Source organism: Adiantum capillus-veneris, chromosome 6 (genome assembly GCF_014529385.1).
Source record: "Adiantum capillus-veneris isolate H3 chromosome 6, ASM1452938v2, whole genome shotgun sequence".
Lineage (NCBI taxonomy): Eukaryota > Viridiplantae > Streptophyta > Polypodiopsida > Polypodiales > Pteridaceae > Adiantum > Adiantum capillus-veneris.
The window spans coordinates 38,839,550-38,850,517 of NC_140936.1; positions in this window are offsets into that span (position 1 = coordinate 38,839,550).

A 10,968-nucleotide genomic window follows, 5' to 3' on the forward strand; every position below is an offset into this window, starting at 1 on the left:
TTATATTTTTTGCCAATATGTACATACTCTAACCTCATATTTTTCCTTTATACAAATCACTCCCACATTTTCACCCTCACCCTCGCGAAAACAAAAAATTGATTTCTACTCATTGGTTACTTTTATTATATTATTTACTTGCATACCTTTTCCTCTTTCACCCAAAATAATTCAAGGAGGGATCATATCATATGATTCCAATATCTTTCCATATCCATAACTCCTCCATATTTTTATTATTATTTTTACTCATTATTCTAACACCATGTGCTCATTGAGCTAAAGTCCATGAATAGTCCATACACTAGTCCCACCATGTATATATTTCTTTATTCACCAATAATCCTCCTCCATGCATGTGTCAAGGGCAACTTGGATGCTTTGTATTATGATATGACAAAGGAGGGGCTCACTCTTGGATGCATTGTACAAATTCAACAAAGGAGGGGTCCACTAAAAGACTTTTGCAAGCATAAAAACAGGCTTTTTGGTGAGAATTTTGGCACCTATCTCCACTCCGAATTTGGAGCAGTGGTCAAAAGCGAAAATGTAGCCCACGCTCTGAATAATCACCTCAAATTTTTTCATGATTTTTGGAGCTACCAGCGGTGAGCTATGATTTTTTGAGTGGACCCCAGTCTGCCCACTTTTTTCACAAGTAGCCCCTAGTCTTCTCTCACCTCTTTCCACACTTCTACACACACACACACACACACACACACACATTTCTCTCAATCCCTCACTCAAACCTGCACCTTCAATGGTTTCTCTCACCTTCTTCACCATTAACCTCCCCACTTACTCCCATAGCTCTCATATGAGCTCTCCATGTACATACACCATCTCTATGCCTCTCTCTATTATCTCCAAAGTACAATTCCATCTTACTCCTTATATATATACATAAATTCAGCATGTGTACCATGCTTAACCTCTGCAAATCAAAAGATCTCATCAACGGAATTACCATTTTCATCACGATGATCAACCTTGGCAGCGGCGGCGTAAAGAAGCGAAGAAGAAGAAGAAGACCAGCGGTCATTTTTTCCACAATCTACACAAGGGTGAGTTCAAGCTTCTTCAAAGCTTCACCATCTCAATGATTCTCTTTTAATTCACCCCTCTTCCTTCATCAAATCAAATCACTCTACCCATTGTAAATGTAACATTAACTTTCTAGTGATTACTAACGACCAACATGCTAACACAAAATAGCATTGACCTAACCATAAAAGACACCTCACCTCAAGACATGTGTATAGTAACACACACACTCTCTCTCTCTCTTTCTCTCTCCTTACTGACTTTCACCTTATTTACCATCAATAATGCTCTCTTTTGAGCCCACACCCATGACTCAAGCAGACAAAGAAGGCCCGCAATGTTTTGATATTCAAAAAATTCATAATCCTGATTTGTTAGCTTGTAAATTAGGATTTCCAATAATCTTTATGAGGGGTCTCCAACCTATAAATAGGCCCCTCTCCTTCTTGTAAAACAACCTCCAACATCTCACATAGCACCCCAACACTCTATGCGTGAGGAGAGACTTAGGTGTAGCAACCACTTGTGAGCTTCACTCTTGGTGTGAGAGAAGCCTTCAAGCTACACATTGCAAGTGAGAGAGCGTGAGTTCCACAAATCTCAAAACCACTATTTTACATGCTCCTTCATCATCAATAAATTGAGGTTTGGTGCATCAAAGGCGTGATTCGACGTTTAAATCTTCGTCCTTCCATTTGTGCAATACGGTTTGGTAAATTCAAGGTGACTTGTGTATTTTGAGTTTTTATCGGTTGATCTTGATTTGAGAAAGTGTTTTAGTGTGTTTCCCATTGCCAGTTTTGTGTCCATTGTAAGAGGGTATTGTGGTGAGAGGTCTCCCACACCCTAAGACAGTGTGTGTGTGTTTTGGCAATGATTAGCAATCACTAAGCATTGAGTGAGTTTTGTACAAGTTCTACGATAGCATCATAACGAACCATCTCCATTTGCAAGTCACAAATAAGGTATTACGCAAGATCCTTCCCTCTCTCTCTTCCCTTTGCTCTAGCTCTCTTTGGTCCATTTCATGTGTGTCTTGGTGTGAGGTTGTTTGTGTGTGTTGTGTGGTGCATCTTCTTGGTTGTGCCAAAATCTCTCTTGCGTCCTAGTTCGCATACCATAACTAGGTGGTGCCCCTATCTTGTTTTGGTTTGGCTGTGGGTTTGTTGTTGTGTTGTGCTTGTGGTTGCCCCAGCCCCAATTGAGCAGCACGGGAGCCTTGAGGGGTGTTTAGAGGTCGCCTCTCTTGTTGCCCGCCCCGGACCGCCTCAGCGCCTTGAACTTCTCAAAAGATCCATTCTGCTTTTAATTTTGTCTCATACATCCACTTACATTTAATAGATGTACTACTAGGAGGTAATTCAGTTAGTATCCATTTACCTTTGGAGATAAGAGAATCGTACTCTGCTTTCATAGCCTCTTGCCATTGATCCTTTTGTGGTGAAGAGATAGCTTCATCATAAGTAACGGGATCTTTAGAAGTAGAAAAAACATTATCAGCAATATCGTCATCATAAACATGACATGATCCATGTTCAAAATCAATAGGCAGATCAACAAAAATATCAATATCATCATTGGCAACATTTGGAATGGATGGTTGTGAAGAGGAAAGTTTCTCTATAGGAAGAGTTTCATCTTTTGATAGAAATGGAAAAGCCTAAAGCAATGATTTAGTATCATCAGAATCATCCATGGACCATGAGCCTCCCATAAGCTGTTCGTTGAAAGTAGCATCACGATTCACAATTACTTTCTTGGAGGAAGAGTCATAGAATTTTTAGCCTTTGGAAGTGTCATAATATCCAATAAAAATAACTTTAAGACCAGGAGCATCAAGCTTTGTTCGTGTTTCTTTGGGAACATGAATATAAGCAATACATCCAAAGGTTCGAAAATGAGATACAGAAGGAATGTCACCTGTCCATGCTGTGATGGGTATCTTACCAGAGGGTGCAGTAGTAGGAAGATGATTCTGAATAAATGTTGTTGTCAAAGTAGCTTCAGCCTAGAAAACATGAGATAAGCCAGAATGAATCAGCATACATCTTACAGCATTGAGAATAGTGCAATTCTTTCGTTCAACAACACCGTTCTATTGAGGCGAATATGGAATAGTGTGTTCATGATGAATTCCACTGTCAACACAGTAACTCACAAACTCTCGAGAAACATATTGAGGCGAATATGGAATAGTGTGTTCATGATGAATTCCACTGTCAACACAGTAACTCACAAACTCTCGAGAAACATATTCGCCTCCATTGTCACTACAAAGCTTCTTAAGGCGACGACCAGTTTGAAGTTCCGCAGCATTGTGGAATTGTTTGAAAACAGATAAGGCTTCAGATTTTTGTCTAAGTAGAAATACCTTGAGAAGTCATCAATGAAAGTAATGAAGTAGCGATATTGTGATCTCGAAGAAGGTAGAGGTCCACATATATCAGTATAAACAAGATCCAACATGTCATGAGAATGAGTTGTATTTGAAAGAGGAAAGGGTTTACGATTGTGTTTACCAAGAGCACAAAATTCACAAATTCCCATATGGGGATGGGCTTTAAGATCCATGCCATGAACAAGATCACGACGTTGAAGATCAAGGAGTTTTGAGAAATCAACATGAACAAAACGGTGATGCCATACTTTGCAATCATGATCACCTGGAGTAGTGACAAAATTTGCTCCAGCATCGTTGAGAGAGAGTTCAAACAAATTACCGTTTCGAGGAGCAGTGGCTATAGTCTGTCCATCTTTCTCAATTCGGCATTTGGTATGATCAAATAAAACAAATAGACCAAGATCAACAAGTCTAGCAACTGAAAGAAGATTACGTTGAAGATCTGGTACATGGAATACTCCTCGCAAAATTCGAGTGGAAGAAGATAATAAGGTACCAAGATATAAGTCTCCAATACCCTTTACTTGACAAGTAGTATCATCAGCAAGATAAACAACACGTTGAACTGGCAGTGGATGATAGTTATGGAGCCACTTAAACTGATATGTCATATTTCTTGTAGCACCCACTACAAGAGGCTATTCATATTAGTGACGCTCACACAGCGACGCTCAAAAAAAAATTCCCAGCGTCGCTATGAGCGTCACAAATTTCTTTGTAAATTTGCGACGCTCATAGAGACGCTCATAGCGACGCCGGCTGGGCTAAAAAAATAACAGAGCGCGCCCAAAAACTCAGATCTCAGATTTGAGTTTTTCGGGGCCCTCAAGCAATGAGCAGGTAACGCTCTCCCTCTCTCTCTCTCTCTTTTTCTTCTACACACACACACACACACACACACACGAGGAGAGTAAGGAGAGCCAGGTATGCTCCTTCCCTCTCCTCATTCTCATGTTCCCTTCCCCTCTTTCTCTCTCCCTCTCTCTCTCTCTCTCACACACACACATACACACACACACACATAGTGTTTTTGAGAGAGAAAGAGAGAGAGAGAGAGAGAGAGAGTACAAACATAAACAAAAACGCACACACACATACGTAAACAAAGAATGCACACACACATTGAGAGAGGAAAAGAGAGAGAGAGCATGCATAAACAAAAAACGCACGCATTGAGAGAGGAAAAGAGAGAGAGAACATGCATAAACAAAAAACGCACACATTGAGAGAGGAAAAGAGAGAGAAAACATGCATACGATCCAAAAAAACGCACACACATTGAGAGAGAAAGAGAGAGAAACTAATTTAACGTCGTAGGAAACTAATTAAAATTAAAAGACCTAAAGATCTAACCGACGAGGAGTTGAACTCAAAGACCTATTATTCAAGAGGGAAATGACATAATCAATCTATCATACTTGGCATGGGTGATACAAAGGTTATACCATTTATCTCTTTTTATTGGTACACACATCCACACACGCGCACACACACAAGAAGAAGAGAGTTATAACGTCGTAGGAAACTATCCTAAAAGACGTTAAAGATTAGGTTAGATGTAGACTTACGTTAAATTAGATTTAGGTTTATTTAAGTTAAATTAGATTAGATTTAGGTTTATTTTTAATTAGATTTACGTTTATTTACGCTAGATTTAGATTTACGTTATATTAGATTAGATTTAGGTCGCCATAGACTGCGATGCTTGCATGAAGCGGGTGAAGAAAGCCCTCAATGGAATATAGGGTATTGCTGCCTTCACTCATGGTGGGCTCCGTCGATCCAAAAGTACTGGTGAAATTTCTTCAGAAGATAGGGAAGAAGGTGGATCTTCAGGGCGGCAAGAGTCACTACATCCCCGACACAATGACCATCTAGACAACCTCTAGTCATTCAATAGCAACTTCAAAGTTAGTAACAAGAGCAAGAACGGTCTAAAGGGCCAATTGCTGTCGTCAGATGTGAATGGAGATGAGGCAGCGTCACCGCCGGAAGTTAACTCTCACATCTTTAGTGATGAGAATGCCAACTCTTGCCGAGTTATGTGAAAAATTATGTGTTAAATCAGTTTTAAGGTTCTTATAATCCCTGTTAGTTTAGTTCTTTGTTTTTAATATAACATAATTTACGTTAGATTTAGATTTATGTTATATTAGATTAGACTTAGGTTTATTTAGGTTTACCCACACACACACACACACACACACACACAAGAAGAAGAGAGTTTTAACGTCGTAGGAAACTATCACAAAAGATGTTAAAGATTAGGTTAGATGTAGACTTACGTTAAATTAGATTTAGGTTTATTTTTAGTTAGATTTACGTTTATTTAGATTTATGCTTATTTACGTTAGATCGAGTCCACGCAAGAATTACTTACGGTTTAGGGTTTAGAGTTAGACGAACAGTGAAAAGATCTACTGTGAAAAGATGTTAAGATGCTGTGAAGTGCTACAGCTAGAGAAGAGGCAAAGGGGTTTTGTCCACTACATGCAGTATCATGTAGACGTGGGTCTGTAGATTTCTTGTACCCACAAATATAGGTATTGACCAATAAAGACGAGATTATAATCCGGTGGTTCTAATCTCCGTGCACCTCTAGAGCGAGGTGTGCGGGGATTGGACATGACTAGAGAATGTGAGGTAAAGAGAGAGAGAGAGAGAGAGAGAGAGAAAAGACGAAGAATTCCAATAGAATATTAAATTTTTTGTCCAGGTTATAAGATTTTTATCCTCATTATGAGTAGTGACGAGGATGTGGGACCGTCAAACGGAAACACCTATCTCTCAACGAGGGTATTATGTCCTTGTAATCAATGCAAGCATGCTGTGCGACGGACAAGACGTGTTTCTTTGCAGCACGTTCGCGAATTTGGCGAGTTCGATCCATCTATTATAGATCGAGTTGTTGCCAATTATAACTCGTCGGACTGTGACGCTGGCCAACAAGCAGCAATCTTGCAACCCAATAGACGTGTTCGCAGGCGCTTTGGTCAAGCAGCATATGTGAGGCCACAAGATGTAGCCTCTGACAGCTCGGGGGATGATCATGCAGAGCACATTCCCAACAAGGCAATGTTTGAGCCCGAGATTGATGAAATGATCGAGACGATCATGGATTCAGAAAGGCTTATCTATGATGATATGAAAAGTGAAGCCGATATGCCATTGTATAATGGAGCACGTATGTCTAGATTGAAAGCACTCCTGGTTCTTCTCAACATGCAGGCAAAGTTTGGATAGAGTGACACTAATGTCACAGCGCTTTTTAGGTGATCTATTACAATTAGTTTACTTTAATAAAACTCTAAATGTATAATGATCTGATAGATTTTTACACGACTGTATCGTATTTTTATGTTGTGTAGATTGCTTAAAGAGCACATACTACCAGCTGACAATGTGATGCCAGATTCCCGAGATGAAGCAAGAAAGATTTTGCAAAACTTGGGGATGGATTACAATTCTATCCACGCTTGTCCTAATGACTGCATTCTTTTCAGAGGGGAATACATAGACATGGAGAAGTGTCCGAAATGTGATTCCGAAAGATATCGAGTAGATCTCCACGGGACAAAAATTCCACAAAAGGTTTTGCGACATTTTCCTCTGCTTCCTCGCATCAAGCATTTCTTCGAATGTAAGTCCATGGCCCTCGTAGTGCAAGGACGTATGAAGGCTACCATGTGCCAATCACAACGGCATCAATGGAGGAGATCAGAGAAGATGCTCAATCAGAAGCCGCTGCGGTGGTGCCAGACGAGCATCAAGATGCTACTACTCTAAATGGGGTGCATGCAGAGGAGCTACAAAATGAAACAGAGGATATGTGTTTAAACGGAGAGCTCTATATAGATATAGGAAGTTATGCTGAGTTATGCGAGGATGAGAGAGAGATCTCTTAAAGCCACAAATATTGTATTTGAACAATTTTGCTCCGTGTTGTAAAAGCTCTGGCTCTCTAAGTACCTTCTATGGTGTATAACGCTCTTTTCTACTCGCGCTCACATCTTTTGATTGAAAATTCTGAGTTTTCGACTTGCCTCTTCTATCACTCAATTCATTGCGTCATTGTATTTATATGCGCCATTACGTCATTGTATTTAATGGTCTTTGCGTCATTGTCTACTCTATTCATTCAATATTAAGTTTAAATATTCGTGTGTTTAATGCAGGTATGGATGATGAGGAGTTTCTTTCTTCTTTGTCACCGCAGCAGAGACAGTGGTACGTGGAGCGTCATCGCTCTGGCGCATCATCGCGCGTTCCTACTCCATCCGCATCTCCCTCTCTTTCGGAGCATTCGGCGCGCTCCGAAGCTTTGGCGTCGACGAGATGAGCCTCACACGCGTCTAGACACCGGCGCTCTAGTGGTGGCGGTGGCGGTTGTTGTGGGGATTCCGCCACGAATGCCTCCACACCGCCTCGTGTTCGACGAGGCTCTTTACCCTCCCCTTCTTTGCCCGCCCCCACACCAGCCACAGCATCGCCATCTACGCCAGGTTTTGCATGGCTGACTGTTCCTAGCAGCTACACACCTCTACCTACTCTGCCACGAGCCACCCCAGTCGACACTCCTCGCTTCGGGGCCCAGACGCCGGTGGAGACACCTGACGTCCGTACCCCCATCGACACGCCGCTAGAGACCCCTGTCGGGACACCCAGGTTCACACGCCACCGGCCAGAGGGCTTGTCTTACTCCGTCGACTTCAGTGGCGGCATCATCATGGATGATGACAGCAAGAAGGTGATCTCGCGCATGCGTGGTCTTTGCTCTCAGCTGTTTAGACACTACATACTAAACAAATGGAGTGAAGTACCAAGTGATTTAAAAAACAGAGTCATCAGCATACTTCATGATGAGTTTCCCGTTCCAACACGAGATCAGCGCTTCAATGAAGACCTGATGAAGATTCGAATGCGCGAATACTGCAAACACAAGCGTTCCGAAGTGCAAAAAGCAATCAAGAATGGGTGGAACAGGCCAGATTGGCTGGCCAAAGAAGATTGGAAGAATGCGAAAAAAGCAGCGCGCGAGAATCTCGACAAGTGGAAGCAACAAAAGGATGCAGCCAGAGCGCGAGTAGAGGCAGGGAGCTCGCACCACTTGGGGAGCGGTGGATGAGCATCATTTGAGGCCGATTTTGTAAGTGTTTTCGCATTGCTCTTTATGTTCGATAGTTTAGGGTTTATGAGTTTTTTAATTCTAACATAATTAAATCTTTGTATGTTTTGACAGTGGTCGATGACAGGACGTGATCCCACACCGTACGAGTGCGAGTACGCAGGCAGGAAGGGCTTAAACGCCCTGATGGATATTCTCAGTTCTCGCTGCGGCATGGTTAGTATTAGGGTTTACTCTTTTCTATTTTTTGTATTGTTTTATAAATGTCGTTATATGTTTATACCTACTGAAAGCTGTCTTATTGTCTTTTTTTGCAGAATCCGACAGATACGCCGCTTGGTCGCGATGAGACGTCTGACTAGACGACGTCAGTTTAGCCGTAGCTAGATAGCATTAGTTTAGGGTTTCTCATAGCTTATGTATCATGAGACGGATTTTATATGTCTTTTTGAACCATGTATATTATTACATTTGTCACCGCAATTCATTTTGCCAATCAATTCTTTATGCCTATGATGTTGTACAATTGTCATTATTACATTTGCCAATCAATTCATTTTGCCTATGATGTGTACAATTGTCAATTTTGCAAACAATGCGTCTTGTGGGTGACTATTTTGGGTCTATTATCTACCCTTGTACTTTTTTTTAAAAGTGAATCAAGTACAATATGGTTGATGGGTGGCAGGGCATTCAATGCCCTGTCACCAAAAAAAAATTCTCTTGGGCGTCGCTATAACCGTCGCTATTTATGGCTCTGTAGCGTCGCTATGAGCGTCACTATAGACTTCTGTGTAAACGTCGCTATAACCGTCGCTATAGGCGTCGCTATATGCGTCTCTATGAGCGTCGCTATATATAGCGACGCTCATAGAGACGCATATAGCGACGCCTATAGCGACGGTTATAGCGACGCTCTCGTAGCGACGCTATTAGCGACCGTTTTAGCGACGCCGGGGGTTATAAAAACCCAGTGTATTTCCGTCGCTAACAGCGTCACAAGAGCACACAACCTCTTGTAGTGACCAGAATCGACAATAAAAAGTGATCTATCACGTACATGAAGTATTCTGTTTGGAGCAACTGAACATAGGACGCAGCTTGTTTCTGGTACAATTTTTTTTCGATGTTCGGTAGCATATGCTCTATTCCGATCTGTGTCGAATTGACGCTTATAGCACATATGAGTGGGATGATCAGATCCTCCACAATATTCACAAGAAGAAGAAGAAGAGTCTCTAGATAAACGTGGTTGTTTTGTGGTAATATTGTGTTCTTCATCATATTGACGTGCCCAACAATCATCTTCAGTATGGCCATTTCTTTTGCAGTAAGAACATTGCTTATTAGGAAATTTGAGACAAGAGAAAATATTACCGTGACGGCCACCTCTGCGGTTTCCTCGTTGAAATGGACGCCTTCGAGCATAAAAAGCACGTTCCATTTGTTGTGACTCAGTCTCCTCTTGTGAAATCATAGCTGTGTCGTGACCAGCATTCCGACGTTCTTGACGTTGAGAGTATTCAATTAAAGACATGCAAGCTTGGTCGAAATCAAGACCATCTTTATTAGAGAGAATATTAACAATGTTATCATAAGAAGAGTCCTTCACCGTATCAAGGAGAAGTGTAATCAGTTGCTTTTGTGGAACAGGATCACCGGCAGCAGCAAGTTGATTAATAATAGATTTGACAGATTCAATATGTCCCGTCATGGCAGTACCAACTTCATATTGTAACTTGTTAAGCAACCCTCTCAAATAAAGTATTTCTCTAACAGATTTCTTCTGAAAGTTTGCAATAAGGTACTTCCATATGTCGTGGGAAGTAGGCAGTTCATACATATCAAGCAAAAGGGAATCAGTAAGAGCAGAAAGAAGATACCGACGAGCTGCTTTATCATGTCGTTGCCAATCCGTATAGGCAACATTCCAATCTTCAAATATAGGTCCTTCAGTGATAAGCACGTTATCATTATCCGTATCAACAGGCTGGGGCAGACAAACACGATTTCCAAGAACAACATCAGAGAGTTCATCGCCTTCAAGAATTAACAACATCTTTTCTTTCCAGCCTGGAAATCCTTGACCTTGGAAAGGAGGAACAGAACGCTGGCCAGAAGGAAAGCCGTTGATGAGAATATTCATAGCCATATCTTGTTGCGAGAAGACGTATAAGATAAGATCGCAAAATCTGCACACCATATATGGTGAAGGCCACAGTTGAGAAAGAGAGAGATATGAGTACTGCATTCTGTCAATGATAAGCATAAGAAGGATGCTCAAGGAACCTCCAAAGATGTGCGAGACGTCACCCAAAAAAGGCAGGGTAAAGGAGACGTTAATAATAGACGAGTCCTCAAAATAGAGTGGCGTGAGAGGCAAGATTGACGGCCACAA